The 20360-nt window shown below is 32.5% G+C and overlaps 1 protein-coding gene across 3 annotated transcripts in view; it reads left to right on the top strand.

Moving 5' to 3' along the window:
- Positions 1-20360, top strand: part of Graf (GTPase regulator associated with FAK) — a 381906-nt gene that overhangs the window by 268859 nt on the left and 92687 nt on the right. The gene's annotated exons all lie outside the window — the stretch shown is intronic.

Raw genomic sequence — 20360 nt, 5'->3', positions numbered from 1 at the left:
TCAACAATCTAAATATTAAACTTTTCTATCCGGTATTCCAGTGATTGAAATCAGAGCTAAAATTATTTAACTTTTAACAACTCTCTTATTAAAATAACAAGTGGTTTGAATTATTTTTTTCTTCTTTCCTATTAATGATTATTATATTTTATTTTTAACGCAAATCTAATAATTGTTTTATTTTTTTTTAGTATTATACACTTTGCTGTATATACTTTTAGTATTATAGTACACTTTGCTGAGTATGTTAGATTAATACGTAATTTATTTTTGTTATGAAAGAAGTATGGTCATTAACTCGGTGGAAATTGGTTGTATATGAAAAAATGCCGTACCTGACCGGGAATTCCACTAGATATGTTAATACGCTACCTAATTAGCCAATTTTTTTTTTTAATCTCAATTTTTAAATAATAACTAGCTGCAGAGCGTGCCTACCGCACGCCTTCGCTGCTAGGCCTTCCGGGCGAGTTCCCTGGCGGGCGGCATCTCGAAATGGGAGTATTAGCTGTCCAAAATTGATTACCTTTTGTGTAAAATATTTTTTTTGAATGATGGAAATTGATAAAACGAAAATTAGATTAAGAAATTTAACTCTAGATATTAATACTAACGAATCGGGATTTTACGCTAGTGATCGGTACATTCCGGTGCCTACTTCTAGGTTATAGTTCATTACTTTATAAAGAAAAACAATTTTTAATTAAACGCACTAAAATGTAAAAATTAATATAGGACGGTATCTGATAATGGATTTGACAAGCTTTGGTGGTGATATGTAAGATTATGTGAAAGTCAAAGAAAAACTTTTTGTTTGAAGCTACGACTTCGACCAAAGCTTGTCAAATCCATTCTCAGATACCGTCCTAAATTAATTTTTACATTTTAGTGCGTTTAATATAACAGTAGTGTTTTAATTTTTTTCCCATATTTTTTATTATATTCCACTTTTTAGTGCATTTAATATGAGTTATTTTTAAAAAAATATTTTTTAATATTTTTTTTATTTTGTACTTTTTAGTCTTCGTAAGTTTATACAGCCGCGCTAGCGGACAGGTTTTGAGCGTATTTAGCGAAAGATCGGATCGGTACTTTTTACGGTAGACGAGTGCAATCAAAATATTTAATTTACTATTTAATTTCCGGATAACCAAGATCCGGTAAATCAAAAATGTACCCGATGCGTTAAACAGTTAGCGCTTGATCTGCTGATACATACACCGTTTGAATCGTTAAAATTGGACGACCGGTTGCCGAAATATTAGGCCTGCGGTTGCATCCCATCGCACCCCCTAACTAATTTCCGAACGACGCCCCGGGGACATTTGAAAGTATTATCATTCAACGGGTACTACAGAGAGGGAATAGGGTTACGGTCTTCTGAGGGGTCGAAAATATTTTTCAGAGTGCTAGGACCGACCGTTTTGAGATATTTACGATTTTCGTCCGAAAATTCGGTTCCGATAAAAAGTACTAAATTTTTCCAAAACTTCGATATACAGGTGATTCAAAGAAACGGGAAATTTTGAAAGTTGTGTTGGTAGCCGTGGGCGATTGGTACCACTTGATAAGTGGCGCCAGCCTATCTAACCTAACCTGCCATTTAGTTGTCATGGATACTTGGAGTGGTGCGCAACGCGCATTTGCTATCAAAGCGTTTTACAAAAACAATGACAGTGTAGAGAGATGCGCGTAGAGAATTTCGCCGTCATTTTAATATGGGACGGCACGACCGTGTTCCATCAGCACATGCAATTAAAACACGGATATCTAATTTCGAGGAAACCGGTTCGGCAATGAAAAAGAAACCTCCAGGCCGTGAGCGAACCGTCCGTACACCACAGAATGTTCAAGCTTTACAAGTTGCTGTCACACGATGTCCACATCGGTCAATCCGTCGTCTCTCAGTATCTTTACAATCGCATAGTTCAAGTGTATAAAACCAATATTTACGGAGATATAACAAATTTAAAAATAAAAATGACCGCCATTTTGTAATTTGCAAAAGTATTGATTTTTTGCTAATTTAAAATCTTTATTACCAAGACGCTTACCAAATATTAATGTGATTCGTCTATTGGAACTTGAGATATAATTTTTTATATAAAAAGAGCAAAATGGAGGACAATGGTAGAACGAAGGAGAAATTGCCATTTTTCCTTCGGTTATTTTTTGTTTACTTTTACAAGTAGAATCTGAAAAAGTATAGCCAGCCCACCATTTTTTAAACATTCTACATATATAGTGATGTTACGTTTCATTAAAAATTTTATTTTATTTTTGTTTATTTTCGATCTGGCTATTAATCATCTAGTAATAAATTCGAATAATAAAATTCAATGATTACTCTGATTTCTCGCCAAAATAATAATATCAATAAATCTTTATTTTCTGTCCGATAGTTACTTCTGTCTCTTCTATTTCTTTTATCATGTTTAAGTAATTGTTTAATTATTACAAATAACTCTCCACTGTATATTTCATGCGCGCGCACACATACACACGCGCACATACATCATATCACGTAAATTGTTTTTATGGTTCAATCATAGTATTGTGTGATTTAAATTAATTTTTACATTAGTCTATAACGAAAAAAAAGTCCTATTAAAAATATTGTTCGTTATCTATTTATTTATTACCCAGTTGAATGAGTCTATTGCGTGTTTACTTGTATCTGTATCATTAGTTAGTTACTAATATTACTTTAAAAAAGATTGTATCTGGAATTTTTATCTTCATTGACATTATATCGTGGTCTATCCTATCTAATATACATTTATACTCGTATGTGTATAAAATGTCATCCCAAATCAGAAAGTATGTTAATGATAAAGTCAATTTTGTTTATTTATAATATGTTTTTTTAACGTAAAATAATACTTAATTATAAAATTATTTTTTTGTATTCACTTATTTTTTGTGCTACCTATATACAGGATGTATAAAAAATTTGATATGGACACCTCATTACTTTCTTACATATACACATTTTGTTAACATACAAATTTTATTTCACTAATAACTTCTGATATTTTTAATATTTTTATTGTTATTATTGAATTATTATTATTTATTGTAAAACATTTTTTACAATCAGAAATTTATAATTATAAATAAATCAATATATTTAAATTAAAAAAAAAAGTTAAAAAAAAAGATGGAATTGGATTTGAATCGATGTGTCTTCCTCTTGTAATAGTCAAATATTTCATTTATTAAAATTCTATTTGGCTATAACTCTGTAACGAATGAAAATAAGTAACACTTATGATATATCGTTGAAAATCTCTCGATTACTGCGGTTAAGAAAAAATCAAAAATCCAATTTTTTGAGGATTTTGGTCTATTCTAAACACTTTTGGTCCAGTTGATTGAAATCAAAAGGGGAGATGCACAACTAGATGTTACAACAGTCGTAAATCCAAAATGTTAACATCCTACGGCTAATGGTTTTTGAGTTATGCGAGATATATATGTACGCACAGATGTCACGCCGAAACTATTCAAAATGGGTTCAGGGATGGTCAAAATGGATATATCCGTTAAAAATTTGAAAACTGAATTTTTTTGCGATTACTTCGTTCGAGGAAGTAAAAAGAATATCGGGGTTTTAAAGATATTTTACATCTCTTAATTTTGATTTACGGCAATGAATGACTAAACTCTTGCCGTCTTTCTCTTCAAGTGGTCATTGTGAATCCTTTCGTCTCGTGGCATATATCTAACCGATTGGAGAGTTCATCTTATAATATTTTTGGAGTTATGGAGAGAACAGCTGCTTCAATCCATTGACTCAAATCGGGTAGATCAGTAGGTAATGGAGGGGCATACAAAAGATCTTTTCTTTTCGTTCAGACCACTACGGTTCACGTTTGTATAATTTTGACTTCTTTTTCTCTGTTTTTACCTTTTTTCATTTCATCTATTCAGGTTTATACAATTCTTTTTCTTTCTGTCTGGAAACTTACATATTCGTATCATTTTTCTAAATTGCCTTTACATTTAAATTACCTTTTACATTTTACATTTACATTTTACCTTTTACATTTAAATTGCCTTTTCATTTCTCACTGCCTTTACACAGATTCTTAGATGTGTTTAATAGACCTGTTTCTATTTATTTAAACCGGTTGATCTTTCTGGCTCCGTTTATGTAGAAATTAAATGTTTGTTTTGACAATCTTTGGTCGTTCATTCTGCATAAATGTTCATAAAACTGCAATTTTCTTTTCCACATTAATTCCCCTATTTTTTCCCCTTTATCTATAAATTTCTTTTTAACTTTTTTTAAATTTCATCCTCATATTTTGGTCCATAAATTTTTCGTTAGATTTTTTTTCTACTTTTGTTATTTGTTGTTCTGAAAAAAAAACCCAAAAAAACTGTAGATGTTCTACCACATACTGTACTTCTGGTAGGACTACAGTTTTATATTGCCTCAATTTGGAGTTAAATGACAGGGATTTTTTATTGTAGATTTTCTTCGTAAGATAATAGGCAGTTTCCATTTTTTGTACTTCATCCCATTTTTTTTTTTTTAAATTATATTCCGTGTTATGCTGTATCCCAGATATTTAAAATTTTGAACTCTACTTATTTCTTTGTTGTCAGAAGTTTTAAGGGTTTGAGTTTTGTTCTCTTGATCGTTGGAAACCACTTAGTTTTTTCATAAGAAATTTGAAGACTAATTTCGCCTTGCACGTTCACTTGTTTTACTTTAATTTTGACTTAGTCTCGTTTATATTTCTTTCGAAATTTGCAATATTGTCTGCGAAGGCCAGAATTGTTATATTTATTAATTTATTAGGGCATGTTTTTATGTATTCTTATATGTTTAACTTTTTAAGTTTCTTATAACATTTTCAGTGGCACAATTAAAGATACATTATAAAAGCGCAATAAAAATTACAGGGTCAGATCGGGTGAACAAACTTTGTCATCGAGTAAACCTCATTCAACCGATCCCGTACAGGATTTTGCCAGTGATATACATACCTCCGTAATCTTTTCTCTTCCTATTTTTATATTCAGCGGTCCATGTACGTTATTTCTACTACATTTCATATAATACTAGAAATAGTTGTATATCTACACTGTATTATATAGTTGAATTATTATAAGTAGATAAAACTTCATCATTTTGAAAATCTGTTTGGAGGAAATTGTAAGAAGTTAAGAATATATTTTATAATTAAATTTCCTTACAAAATAAAGGAAGCACTGTGATCGTGAAAATTGTTGGTTTTTAAATTTCATCGAAAATATCCATTTTGACTAGTTTCGGTGACGTCTGTACTTCTCGGATAACTCAAAAACGATCGGCCGTAGGATGTTGAAATTTTGGATTAAGACTGTTGTAACATCTAGTTGTGCACCTCCCCTTTTGATTGCAATGGACTTGACCAAAGATATCCAAAAAAAGCCCAAAATCCAAAGAAAATTGGATTTTGGACTTTTCTTAATTGCAGTAATAAACCCTCATCGACAGCTTTTCAACGATATATCATAAGTGGTAGTTATTTCCATTGGTTCCAGAATTATAGCCAAATGAAATTTTAATTAATGAAATATTTGGATCTTAGAAGGGGAAGGCACAACGGTTCGAATTAGACTTTTCTCCTTTTTTTAATTTTTTTTTTTAAATTTAAATATATTGATTTATTAATAATTATTAACCCGTGGTTATAAAAATAAAATTAACAATAAATAATAATTTAACAGTAATAAAAATATGAGCAAATATCAGAAGTTATTAATAAAATAAAATGTTATGTACTTTTCATTTTAAAAAAAAAAAGTGTATATGTTATTCAATAGCCGTACAAGGAAGTTATGTGGTGCCCACATCAATTTTTTTTACTATAAATTTATTCTAAGTTAAATTTTGGAAAATTTACCGTACCGGATGTACTATATATAAACGGAAACGTTCAAGCTTTTATGTATAGTTTTTTTATATTTTTTGTCGTTGTTAGTTGAAAAAAAAAAGATTTAAATATTTATACAGAATAGCCGATTTAAATAGAATTCTATCTTAATTCGTAGAAAGGTATAGTATTCGCATTTATAAAATTACCAGTACCATGCTGAATTAAATCACTAGTGTTGTCTTCTCTTGATTATAACTGATAGGTATCGGATAATGAAATTCATTGGGTGTAGAAAGCTGTACAATCCTCTAGACAAGTAAAAATGGAGTCAGACTGGTCGTAAATAGGTATGTAAATGTTTCAGTATCTACGCGGAAAGTATGTGAAATTATTAAATTACAGTTGTTTTTTTTTATATTATATATATATATTTTTTTAAATTTTTAAACGTAGCAGGAAATTATTTATAAACCTTTTTATTATAATAAAAAGAATTGTCGACCAGAATAATATAAATCTTACTTTCAACAAGATAAACTGGATATATATTCTATATCTACGATAAGAAAAAATCAATTGTTGAATTCAGTTTATTTTTTCTGTTTTGGATTAATTTTTACGTAACTAGTAATTCTCTCTGGCTTTGCTTCAAGCTACTCGTCCTACCAGTAATTAGGTATATTGATGTTGTTTCTATGACGATTTATGTACATAAATAAACTGTAAATACTTTTTACTTTCCCGGTAAATATAGTTAGAATGGCTATATTAAAGGAGAAAGTATTCTGATCGTGTTAACAATGGGGTATCTGATTTTTTGGAAATTTTTACTTGATTTTCTTAAACACAATGTTTTTTTTTTCATATTTGTCCTCAAATTATGCATCCTTAATTTAAATTACTTCCTGACATTGCCGATTGATGAAATTTTGCATATTTACTAAGGTCGGGTAACAATATAATATTCCACTATTACTTTTGCAAACATCCTTCCGTACAGGGGTAAATTAAGGGTACGGGTGTAAAAATAATTGCAGTATCAGAGATGGATCGAATGAGAAATCTTATATAAAAACGTTTGTCGAAGATTGTGTTAGTTAATTAAGTAAATGCATAGGTTGGATATGAATAGAGTACTTATTCGAAATTTAAGGACTGCCCAGCGCAGAGCCTTAATTGTATGCACTGGTGTTTTTAAAACAACCTCTAACGAGGCTACCACCGTATTGAGAAAGGTTCTCACAATCGATTTGGTGGTGAAAGTTCGGGCAGCATATGGAGATTGGGAGGTCGAGGTATTTGGGATGCGGTTTCGTGACGGGCCAGTACCTGAGGGGAACGGCGATCACCGTATCTAAATTTCGTTCAGTTGCCCTTCTTCCGCCTGCGAAAGATGCTACAAAGCCTCGCGATGGAAGCGTGGCAGCTGGAATGGGACACCACGACTAAGGGAAAAACATCCTTGTATAAATTTATATAGGATTTGGGGAGATGGTTTGCCTCGAGCTCGTTTTTAAGGGCAACGGATACCCGTGTACTCACCAACCCCGCTAATTTGAAACAATATCTGTTTTGGTTCCGACTGGCAGCTGATGAGCTGTGCGTCTGCGCGCAGGTTCAGTCAGATGAACACCTGATGTTTGACTGTCCTTCTCTTGGGGGCCACCCTGGAACTTAGAGGTCAAGGGAAAAATTGGCCACTCAAAAGCGGCAGTCAATGTAGCGAGAGCCACATGTCGGACTGTGTGGGAGTTCCTAGATGAGGTTGCTGTGTTCAACTGGCATCCGTAGTTTAAGGGAAAGACTCTTACCTCATTGCCGTGGGAAGCTAACCCTGAGTATGGCTGACCACCAGCCAATTATTATGATTTCAAGCGCTATAAAATGGTGGACAAGTAATTGCTGGCATTCAGCGATCTAGGCGTGGCAGCGAATTGATTCCTAGATAAAATAAATTTTATAATGAATGTCATATATATTTTAAATAGTTGACGGTTTGCGCGTACCCATTTTACCAAATATATGACAAATAAGGGGTTGGAACACGTAAGCCGATGGTGTATGGCACCACGCTTAGTTCGCTCATACTGTTAGGTAAGCTTTAGAAACTATGTTAGGATACTGGTCAGTAAACTGTTCGAGGCTCAGTTGTCGTTTGTGGCACAGACATTCGGTGTTATGCTTTAGGGCGACCGAATGAGGTGGTGGCGGGAGAAATGCCAAGCAAACCAATCTATGGAAATGAAATAAAAACTTCTCTATTACATTACTTAGTATTGTAAATGTTTGATTTGATATTTTATAAATATATTAGAAATTATAATATATGATGTTATCTTTTGAAATCCAAATTAACCTACTAATTAAATTCATACATTGTATGATAATAATATCATTAAAGTACGACTAAAAAGTATAAAGCAAGTTTTGAAAACCTTTTGTAATATTATTACGTTTTAGGGTCCGATTATTTCATATAGACCAGAAAACACATGTACGTATGTGTGTCGCACTGCTTTTAGCCTTATATCTCAAGATTGACCAAACCGATTTCCCTCAAATTTGGGCTTAATATTTCTCTAAATGGGGCGTTGATCATAGTTTTTTTTTAATTCGTTAATTGGTTGGGGGATATCGCGAAAAATACAATTTCGATTTTCTTTAGAGACATTTTAAACAAAACTATAAACTATAATAAAATTCACTTTACTTACATTCATACATATCATCCTCATTCATCCTCTATTGCTTTTGTATGTGCTATAACCCGTGCCTTACATCTGCTTCAACCGTAATAAAGATTGATGAGAAAATATATAAATGTATGTATTGATGAAAAATGATCTGCTGAAAAATTTCCAACTAAGAGATATGCATTTTGACTTGACTTGAATAAGGCAGACCTATGTGGAAAGTACCTTTACAAATAAGAAATGGCAATACTTCCCTTAATGAGACTTGCAGACTGATTATTAACTGCATAAACCCATACAAAATTATCATCTAATTATTATGAAATTAATAATCTCGCTGAAGTAATTTCTGACGGTAATTCCCGGAGGCTAAACAGGAAAAAGGAAGTATAAAATGATAAAATATACTATTCACAGCGTACACAGACGAATGGAAATTATTCTTTTTTTTAATTTGTCATTATTGCTTCTGGCAGTAAAGAGCCTTGCATATATTTTACGTTGACTGTATTTTCACGTAAATAAAAATAATAATTTTAAAAAATTTAACAAGTATTAATACATTAAAAAGTGGCTTAGTTTACGTTCATTAAAATTATCTATACGTTTTTCTATAAATTATTTTTCTAATTTTTATCAAGACGCCGATTTTCCTCTTTATGTTTCTTTTTGTAAAAACAAAAGTGACTTTTTTTTAAAAGGTTGTACATTTTATGTTTACGTTTTTAAGGAAAAAATAAAACTAATAACTACAACAAAAGAACTTTCAAATATTTACCGCCATACATAGTAGTGGTAGCTGTTGAATGACGCAGGTCGTATGACGTCATCATGGTATATTCTTCTTCGTCATTGTACGTTATTGATTACTTAGGTTACGTCATTGTGTGATGCTCGCGCAACTGTACACAATTGATAGAGTGCGTTCTAGTAAATTTTTCAGTTTACAATCGAGTAATGGTTTATATATTTAATATTTGTGATTAAAAATATGTATTTAATTAATTATATAATCGATTACAAAAAATTTAATTTTTTATAATATAATATTTTCATTATTTGCCTGGTTTTTTTAATGTATTTGTATATAATATTAAAGGTAACATTAAAAAATACTGAAATAAACAATTTACTTATGTTTTTTGTCCTTGTTTTTTAAGTTTCTTTTCTGTGCTTACATTCTTGTTGTTAAAATATATATTATATTGAATGAGTTGTTTTGTGCAAATGGTTTTAAAAAAGTCTTGTTCATTGTAAACCTAAAAGTTTCTAATTTCTTTTTTAACAATATTTAAAAAGTTTTGTGCTATAATATTTTAAGTACTTTATTTATCTTACGTGTGGGAATTCTTCCTGAAGGGAAACTTTAGATTTTTCTCGTAGTTTTTAGCGGAGAGGTGTTATTAAAAGTAAAGTGTAAGATTTTAATAAAAAGTTTTTTAAATATTTTTTTTAACAGCTTCGTAATGGACACTAGGATAATTTTGCAATACTTATTTATTACTTGCTTTTCTCTAACTCACACTGTTTTTTTCATGTGTGTCCTTAAATCTTGTGTCATTAATTTAACATAATTCCTGGCATTGCCGATTGATGAAATTTTGCACAGTTACTACGGTCGGGTGATAATACAATATTCCACCATTACTTTTGCACACATCCCCCCCCTCCCGTACGAAGGTAAATTAAGGGTGCATGTTTAATAATTCAACATACTTCCTGACATTGCCTATTGATAAAAATTTGCACAGTTACTTTGTGCAAATTTGTTTGATATATTATAAATATATTAGAAATTTCAATATATGATGTTATCTTTTGAAATCCAAATTAACCTACTAATTAAACTGGTGCAATGTGATAATAATTTTATTAGAGTATGACTAAAAAGTATAAAGCTAGTTTTTAAAAACTTTTGTAATACTATTTTTATAATTTTTCAAAATTATTTTCACCCTACATTATTCACTTCTCCAAAACTTCACTTCGAAACCAACTTCAAAGAAACTTTGCCATATTTCAACGCAGATCTGGTGACACTCATCGTCTTTAAGCATTTAACCCACCGGATTGGTCTGGTGGTGAATTTTTCATCGCAAATCAGCTGATTTCGAAGTAACGTTCAAATCGTAGTAAAGGCAGTTACTTTTATACGGATTTGAAAAATAGTTCATTGATACCGGTGTTTTTTGGTGGTTGGGTTTCAGTTAACCATACATTTTAGGAACGGTCGACCTAAGACTGTACAAGCCTACACTTCATTTACATTCGGAACGAAACGGAACGCAAATGTGGCGGGAGTTTCACAAATTTCTTCCTTCGAATCGCAGAGCCTGGCAGTGACCCTTGCTGCTGTATGATTCTGTTAATCGGGCGTGTTACAAGGGTTTATTTTTAATGTCGAGTCTAAGTTGAACGTTTTCTTTTAGTTTTATGGACGGATTTTTGAATAGCGTTCCATATCCGTTCGAATCCAGCGTTCTCAAACCCATTTCTGGATCCGACCGCGGGATACTAGGCTTTTAATACCTGTGCTCCAGACGTAATTCCCCTTCAGACCGTCCACTGAAGTCCTTCAGGTGCTAACGCTTCATAGGCTTGCAGGAATACGCCACAACGGGGCAATTGTTGTTTGGAGGGAACATTGCGGCGCCCCATTTTCCGGAGGGAATCGCAATTGCTGATTTAATTTAATTTATTTAATCGTAAGTATTTTTAAGGAATGGATAAGGAGAAGATCTTCATCCACTTCTTCAATGGCTGCCCTTCACGGTGCATCTCTGCTAGGCTCTTTTCCGGACTCCTGTCCGTGACGTCGGGTCGCGTAGATGGTCTTCTTTCTTCTTCATCTTCTTTTTCTTCAGATGACCTCTTCGTTCTTCTTTGGCCTGCACTTTCCGAGATTTATATTCATACATATCAACCTCTGAAGTAATACCTTAGGGCGGAGTGATTCCGGAGGCTAAACAGAAAAAGAAAGAAGCTCTTAGCAAGTCACCATCGTACGTAAAATTACTTCCCTTTCAATCTGCTCTTCACTTTGGGGGAACATTTACGTGGAGGGAGTTCAGGATTGCAGAGAAGATGCTCTAACAGTTTTATTCCAGTGCTGGCCAAATACTCGGAGCAAACTGTGGAGTGTTATCGTGTTGAAAAAACGCGTCTATTCTTGAGTTTGGGTAAAGCTTGTTGAGAGCTTCCTCGGTATATCATTTCTCTGTCAATGTGTTTCCCTACACAACTCGCTCTAAAACTCTTCTCACACTAAAACATACGGCCACCGTTCTCTTCTACGCCTATCTACATTTTTGAACGGCCACGGAGATCTCCTCATCTTCGAACATCCACATTTTGTTGTGAGGCGCGGTCGAGACACGTCATAGTAGTACAGTCAGGTCTCGCCACCTATCACGATATCGTTCACATTTTCAAACTTTTCAGCATTTCACAGTACCATGAAAAAAACTCTAATTTGAAAGTAATCTCGCAGAACGAACTAGTACTGAATTAATATCTAAAGACGTCTTTTTTCGATGTCTTTCTCTTTCTCAAGTATTTATCGAACTACAGCCACGTTTTCCTCAGTCACAGACGAAGCTGTCGATCTGACCTTGGAGTATCCTCAAGGTTAAAATTCTCTCGTTCTAACGAGAAAAATCCTCTTCAAGTACAGGAGTCATTTCCTTCCTCTGTATGTTGATTAACAAACATTTTACCCGTATGCAAATTAACTCGATATTCAGTTTTTGATACTACCTCTTTTTATTAACACAACTAAAAAGAAAATGACACCGATATGGTGGCTGCAGTGCAGGTTGGACCTGTTTAAATTCGCGTTAACTTGTTATCGCTTATGGTGATGGACCGGACCCCGTTCCGTCGTATTGCATAACCCTTTATATTTGTATTTTAATATTGCGTTTTTTTTTGTTTTTTTTTGTCTTCAGTCATTTGACTGGTTTGATGCAGCTCTCCAAGATTCCCTATCTAGTGCTAGTCGTTTCATTTCAGTATACCCTCTACATCCTACATCCCCAACAATTTGTTTTACATACTCCAAACGTGGCCTGCCTACACAATTTTTCCCTTCTACCTGTCCTTCCAATATTAAAGCGACTATTCCAGGATGCCTTAGTATGTGGCCTATAAGTCTGTCTCTTCTTTTAACTATATTTTTCCAAATGCTTCTTTCTTCATCTATTTGCCGCAATACCTCTTCATTTGTCACTTTATCCACCCATCTGATTTTTAACATTCTCCTATAGCACCGCATTTCAAAAGCTTCTAATCTTTTCTTCTCAGATACTCCGATTGTCCAAGTTTCACTTCCATATAAAGCGACACTCCAAACATACACTTTCAAAAATCTTTTCCTGACATTTAAATTAATTTTTGATGTAAACAAATTATATTTCTTACTGAAGGCTCGTTTAGCTTGTGCTATTCGGCATTTTATATCGCTCCTGCTTCGTCCATCTTTAGTAATTTTACTTCCCAAATAACAAAATTCTTCTACCTCCATAATCTTTTCTGCTCCTATTTTCACATTCAGTGGTCCATCTTTGTTATTTCTACTACATTTCATTACTTTTGTTTTCTTCTTGTTTATTTTCATGCGATAGTTCTTGCGTAGGACTTCATCTATGCCGTTCATTGTTTCTTCTAAATCCTTTTTACTCTCGGCTAGAATTACTATATCATCAGCAAATCGTAGCATCTTTATCTTTTCACCTTGTACTGTTACTCCGAATCTAAATTGTTCTTTAACATCATTAACTGCTAGTTCCATGTAAAGATTAAAAAGTAACGGAGATAGGGAACATCCTTGTCGGACTCCCTTTCTTATTAGGGCTTCTTTCTTATGTTCTTCAATTGTTACTGTTGCTGTTTGGTTCCTGTACATGTTAGCAATTGTTTTTCTATCTCTGTATTTGAACCGTAATTTTGTTAAAATGCTGAACATTTTATTCCAGTCTACGTTATCGAAAGCCTTTTCTAGGTCTATAAACGCCAAGTATGTTGGTTTGTTTTTCTTTAATCTTCCTTCTACTATTAATCTGAGGCCTAAAATTGCTTCCCTTGTCCCTATACTTTTCCTGAAACCAAATTGGTCTTCTCCTAACACTTCTTCCACTCTCCTCTCAATTCTTCATATTGCGTTTATGTAATTATAATTATTATAAACTTAAGTTTTTAGCATAATGTAAATATAAAACTTATTATTATTCTGTGTTCATATTATTCTTTTCCAACTTAATTTTTTTGAAGTTTTATGTGAAAATAGTTTGAATATTAGAATTTATATCGTTGTGGTATTATCAGTACTGTGCTAATATGACAAAAACGTATGAAAAAGATTAGTCTTAGGAAAAAATTTTCAGTTTGATTCTTGATATCTTTCATTTCCTTTGCACTTCTTACTGATCTTTCTGCATTGTTTTAATCAATCCTTCTCCTTCCATGATTTTTTCTAGTCAGTCAGGTTTCCTATTCCGAATTGCTCTGATTAAACTTCTATTCTCTATATTACTCAATTTTTTTATTTTGTCCATTTAATATCTTTACCAATCTTTTCCATATTTAAATTTTAAAGGTCTCCCAACTTTTATTTTTCCACCTTTTTCTTAGTGTCCACATTTCATATTCATATTAACGTAACACAGTAAGATGTTTCCTCTTTCATTCTATTAAACACTATAATGTTTTATTAATTGTTCACTCATCTTTCCTTCTTTGTTCATTTGCTTATTATTATCATCGTTTTGATTTTTTGTAATACTTTTTTTTTCTCTATATTTTGTCAGTGTCCTAATTCTGTCCTAAAAATACAATCTCATTTGCGGATCTTATACAGTTTATTTTCTTTCTTTTTATGTTATTAATTCCTTCATTCTTTTTAAAAGGACTTTTATCTTAAAATATTATATTTCGTACTAATTATTACGAAAATAGTGTAGCGTGTTTATTTTTTAATTGGGCGCACAACGAGGTGTCTTTATCAATGGCCGGACATCTTTTGGTTAATAAAGTAAATGATTAAAAATTAACAACGCCTATACGGTATATTAAGTGCGAAATAAAACCAAAATAAAAACAATGTTAAAAATCTAACATAGAAAAAATTGCCGAACGTCAAAAGGCAAAGGCATATTGTTTTAATCAAATTTTGAATCCAGATGTACGGTCCTAAGATCATCGATACATTTTATACATTTCATCATTCACATGATGAAGAAAGTAGCATTTGGAAAAATATAGCTAAAAGAAGAGACAGACTTATGGGCCACATACTAAGGCATCCTGGAATAGTCGCTTTAGTATTGGAAGGACAGGTAGTAGGAAAAAATTGTGTAGGCAGGCCACGTTTGGAATATGTAAAACAAATTGTTAGGGATGTAGGATGTAGGGGGTTTACCGAAATCAAACGACTAGCACTAGATAAGGAATCTTGGAGAGCTGCTTCAAACCAGTCGAATGACTAAAGACAAAAAAATGTTTTTTTCCTTTTTCCCACTTTCGTTTTGACCACATTTCTTTTCCCCTGTTTCCTCCATCTCTCCTTTCCTCCCCTTTTCCTTGCCTTCCTCATTTCTATTTCCCTTTCTTATTCCCCCTTTCCATTTCCTTTTCCTTGTTTTCCCGTTTTTTCTTTTTTCCATTTTCCTTTTTTAGATTTTTCCCTTTCTTCCTTTTTCCCCGCGCGTAAATCGGTCCAGTAGTTTTTTAGTCTAAGCGGACACACATATCGGAAACATTTAGTACAATCGTAAAATATTTAGTATAGCGTGTGTTGCTTTTTTTGTCCAACAGATAGCACTATTTTTCAAGAAAAGCTTGTTTTTATCTCTCACAGGGTGACAACTTGGGTACATAAAAACACACGCGTATTCGAATGTAACGTTGTGTCAAATTTTCAAAACAATCGGTGAAGAACGTTTGGAGGTTTAAGATTTTGAACAAACAAAAATTTACATTTTTATTTATATAGATACACTCATCCATATTAAAAATTTTAGGTTACTTTATTTTTTAGTAACCATTTCCGTAGGAATCTATAAAAAAACCTACAGAAGATAAATGAATCGGTTATGTAAATTAAAATGAGTAAACTCAAGGCCGTATAACTGCTATTATTAGTAAACAAGATCGCGTGTATGCGCGGTTGTTAAGTATCTTCTCAGGCATACATATTCACAAATTCATATATATATATATGTTAAACGAACTTTGAAAAACGGAAAGATTAAAATTAGGAAGAATACAGGGATAAATAAAATCGTTCGTGCCGCTCCCTTAACTAAAGGGATTTAAACGTTCTTTACGAGTGTTTGCTTTTTGTGTTTACTTATATGTTATATGTTGACGAAGGATTACATGAAAAGGAACGGAAGAATTGTTATTGTACACATAAAAGGAAAAAGGGTACATAATAAAAAGAGGTTAAGTAAAAAATGTAGTAAATCTTAAGTCGTGTTATATATATATATATATATATATATAAACGCCCAGTAAAAACTACCAAAGATAATTTGATGAAAATTTGTATAAAGGTTCTTCTTATGGTTTAAGGACACATTAAGAAAGGATTTTTTGAAATTTCAAGTTTACAGGGTAAAATGAAGTTAAAATGAAATTTACTGGTTTTTTTTTTAATTTCTCGGAAAAAAATATAGATATGAACTTGATTTTTTGTGTGCGTAATCTTCATGTGAATATCTAAAAACAAATTTTTAGATTTTGTAAAATTCCGAGTTTAAAGGGTTTAAATATATTTTTAAATTATATTTGGAAACCGGCTATTTTTTTAATTTCTCGGTAATAAATAGAGATATCTTGATTTTTAGTTTTTGCAATCTTCATGTGAATATATCTAAAAACCAATTTCTAGATCTTTTGAGTTTAAAGAGTGAAAATGAATTTTTGGATTCTTTTTCTAACTCAGGTATTTTTTTATTTTTTATTATCTCGGTAAGAAATGAAGATATCATCTTGATTTTTGGTTTGTGTAATCGTCCTGTAAATATATAAAAACAAATTCCTAAAATTTTTGAAAATCCCGTGTTTAAAGGGTTAAAATTAATTTTTTGATTCAGTTTGGAACCCGCATTTTTTTTTTTTTAATTTTTCAGTAACAATGAAGATATCAAATTGATTTTTGGTGTGTGTAATTTTCATGTAAATTATCTAGAAACCAATTTATAGATTATCTGAAACTTCACCTTAAAAAGGGGTGAAGAAAGGTAAAAAAAAAAAAAAATTAAGATTGATTACAAATTTCCCCCATCTCCTACTCTACTAAACGAAATATTCAGTAAATTTGCAAAATGCTTTTCCGATAAATATCTAAAAAACCATTTTCGAGTTTTTTTTAATTTCGATTTTTTAAGGGTGTGACAATGTAGGGTGGCTTCGCCAACACAGCCACTGCCAGTGTTACTGTAACTGCGACGCGTCTGGCTGCACCTTCCTCCGGTTACTTGACTAAAAAATATAAAATAAAATAAAAAAATGTACCGCGACGGGAAACGCAAGTTACCATATAGAGCGGGCATGGCCACGATGATGTATGCTAGGATGTTTATGGATTTAAATTTCCTTGGAGATAAAACGGTTTACTTAATTAATTTGATTTTTTTTTCACTTTTCAATATGATGTTTAGCAATATTAATACACTTGTTCCATCTCTGTATCATCTTATTTATGCCTGCTACTAAGAAATCTTTGTTTTGATGCCTGAGCCAAATTAGATGATTTTTTTTTTGAAGTCGTTATCATTAAACTTCATACCAAGTAGCGCCTCCTTGACTGAACCGAACAAGTAGAAATCCGATTTAGTCGAGTCAGGATCGTATGAGGTAAGGTAGTATAATAGTAAGGTAATTCCTGAGCAATTAATCTATGGTTTCTCGAGTTGAGCCGTGTTAGGCTGGATATTATCGTGAAGCAGTTTGTAACTTTTGCGGTGAGATCTTTCTTTTTCCTGTTTAGCCTCCGGTAATTTCCGTTCAGATAATACTTCAGAGGATGATATATGTATGAGTGTAAATGAAATGTAGTCTTGTACAGTCTCAGTTCGACCATTCCTGAGATTTGTGATTAATTGAAACCAAACCATCAAAGAATACCGGTATCCACAATCTAGTATTCAAATCCTTCAAAAATAACTGATTTTTACTAGGAATTGAACGTTGGAACTCTCGACTTCCAAATTAGTTGATTTCGGAAGACGCGTTCACCACTAGACCAACCCGGTGGGTTTTTTGCAGTGAGATATATGTCGTTTTTTCAACAGTGCTTCCTTCACTTTCTTAATAAGCACGTCATAGTAGGGTGTGGTTTTTTATTGTTCGTTGATATTCTAGAAAATCTACAAAAATTTCTGGCCTTTCGCATCCCAAAAGATTATCATCGTGATTTTTCCCGCTTCGGATTCATAATTTTTCACGACTGATGAACTCGTGTGCTTCCACTCCGTGTTCTGTCTTTCCTATTCAGGTTTATAACGGTGAATCCATATCTCATCACCGATTAGAATACTGTTCAAAAAAGTTATAACTTGTTGTTGGTACCGTCGTTTCAGTTTTGTGGACATGAGAAGTCGTGTCTCCTTATGGTGATTTGTCAGTTCTTTTGGAATCCATCTTGCGCTTGTTTTACGGTACTTGAGAGTGTTGGTGATTATAATATGAAATGGCCCAATACTTATAATCTTTCAGTTATAATACTAATAATTATATTCAATTATAATTGTTATCAGTCGGTCTTGGATGAAAGAGTCTATTGCCAGTCTCAAGCGCTGTAGTTGAAACTTCAGTTAACCATCCAAAACGCGGTGCTCGTTAGTCATTTGAAGTTCGACCGTTTTTAAATTTTTCTACCCGATTATGAAAATTTCTGCGGTTCGTATTTTTTTGTTCATACCAGAGTAAATGTTAACCGTTTTTTTTTCACGTTTGGAAAGCAAAAAAACTTTAACTCCGTTAACTCCGCATGGTTAAATGAAATTTTGAGGTTATAAACAAAACAATTTTACACAAATAGCAGATCAAACGTCATCACAGGGTTACCAACTTACTGTTCTTAAAGTATCGTAATTCTCTTACAAACTGTTTTGCCTCCGTAGCTACAGTAAAGAGAAATAGGATATGTTTTCCTTGGAAGCTTATTAAATTTTTTAATCTGTTTCTTGATTTTTAACTAAATCAAGAGGGCTTTTGAGTAAATTGAATTTTAGGACAAAATTGTCATTGTTGCGATCTACACTTTATTTTCTCGGTTTGAGAATGGTATTTTTTATGTTAGAAGGCTCAATCAAGTAATGATGTCAGTGCAATAGTCTAATTTAAGTTAGATATAGGAAGAGTTTTTGTGTGAAACCTTCATTGTTGGAGGAAGGCACGGGGATTGCCTTCCGCGAATCGTTTAATTTGTTAATTAAAGGTTGTAAGTTATTATAAGCGATCTTGGATGGAGAAAGCCATACGAAGGCGATAATAGGATGTGTAAATACATGACGGAAATATCTGCTGAGGCATTTGCATCGGTGTCATCCGGACAGAGGCCAAATTGATGACTGTGATGTTTTATCAGGTTTAGTGGGTCTAAAGGACGACCTCCGGAAAGCCAATCTGGATGGGAACGGAGGGGGTGGTGTGGCGATCGGGATCGTCATAAGGCGAATGTCTTCCCCTTAGGGGGTCGGGATGTTACCGACTTCCTGTTATGAAAGTATCATAACCATCTTACCAACAGTTTTGATTCCGCAGCAATTTGTATTTTTAATTATTAAATGATCGTGGTATATGATTCTGATTATATTGGCTTTTGAATCGGTTGATCTTTGATATAATTGCTAGTAAATATCTGGTTTTTGTTTTGTATGATTTCGTTTTTCATTTTATCGTCTTTATTTTATTAAAACTATCTCAAAGTTAGTATTACTAAAAAATAAAATCTGATTGGACAACACATGACTTCCTTGTACGCCTATTAAATTACATATACGAATTTTTAAAAATACATAAAATTTTATTTCATTAATAAGTTCTGATATTTTTTCATATATTTTTTTTATTGTTATTATTGAATTATTATTTATCGTAACACTTTTTTACAGAGGTTAATAATTATTAATAAATCAGTAAATTTAAATGAAAAAAAGGAGATGAAGTTGATTCGAACCGATGTACCTTCTCCTTGTAAGATCGAAATATTTCATTAATTAAAATTGTACTTATGTTTTAACTCTAGACCAATGAAAATAACTGTCATTTATGGTACATGAAAAGTTCTCAATGAGAGCTTATTACTGCAGTTAAGAATACAGAACAATTAGTTTAACTAGTCATGCATCAAAAATCTTAACTAGAATTCTATACAGAAGAATTGAGAGGAGAGCGGAAGAAGTGTTAGGAGAAGACCAATTTGGTTTCAGGAAAAGTATAGGGACAAGGGAAGCAATTTTAGGCCTCAGATTAATAGTAGAAGGAAGATTAAAGAAAGACAAACCAACGTACTTGGCGTTTATAGACCTAGAAAAGGCATTCGATAACGTAGACTGGAATAAAATGTTCAGCATTTTAAAAAAATTAGGGTTCAAATACAGAGATAGAAGAACAATTGCTAACATGTACGGGAACCAAACAGCAACAGTAACAATTGAAGAACATAAGAAAGAAGCCGTAATAAGAAAGGGAGTCCGACAAGGATGTTCCCTATCTCCGTTACTTTTTAATCTTTACATGGAACTAGCAGTTAATGATGCTAAAGAACAATTTAGATTCGGAGTAACAG

The sequence above is a fragment of the Lycorma delicatula genome, chromosome 11 (genome assembly GCF_047948215.1).
Source record: "Lycorma delicatula isolate Av1 chromosome 11, ASM4794821v1, whole genome shotgun sequence".
Taxonomy (NCBI): Eukaryota; Metazoa; Arthropoda; class Insecta; order Hemiptera; family Fulgoridae; genus Lycorma; species Lycorma delicatula.
The sequence above is the reverse complement of the archived record's forward strand: the minus strand, read 5'-3'. Positions and strand labels throughout refer to the sequence as shown.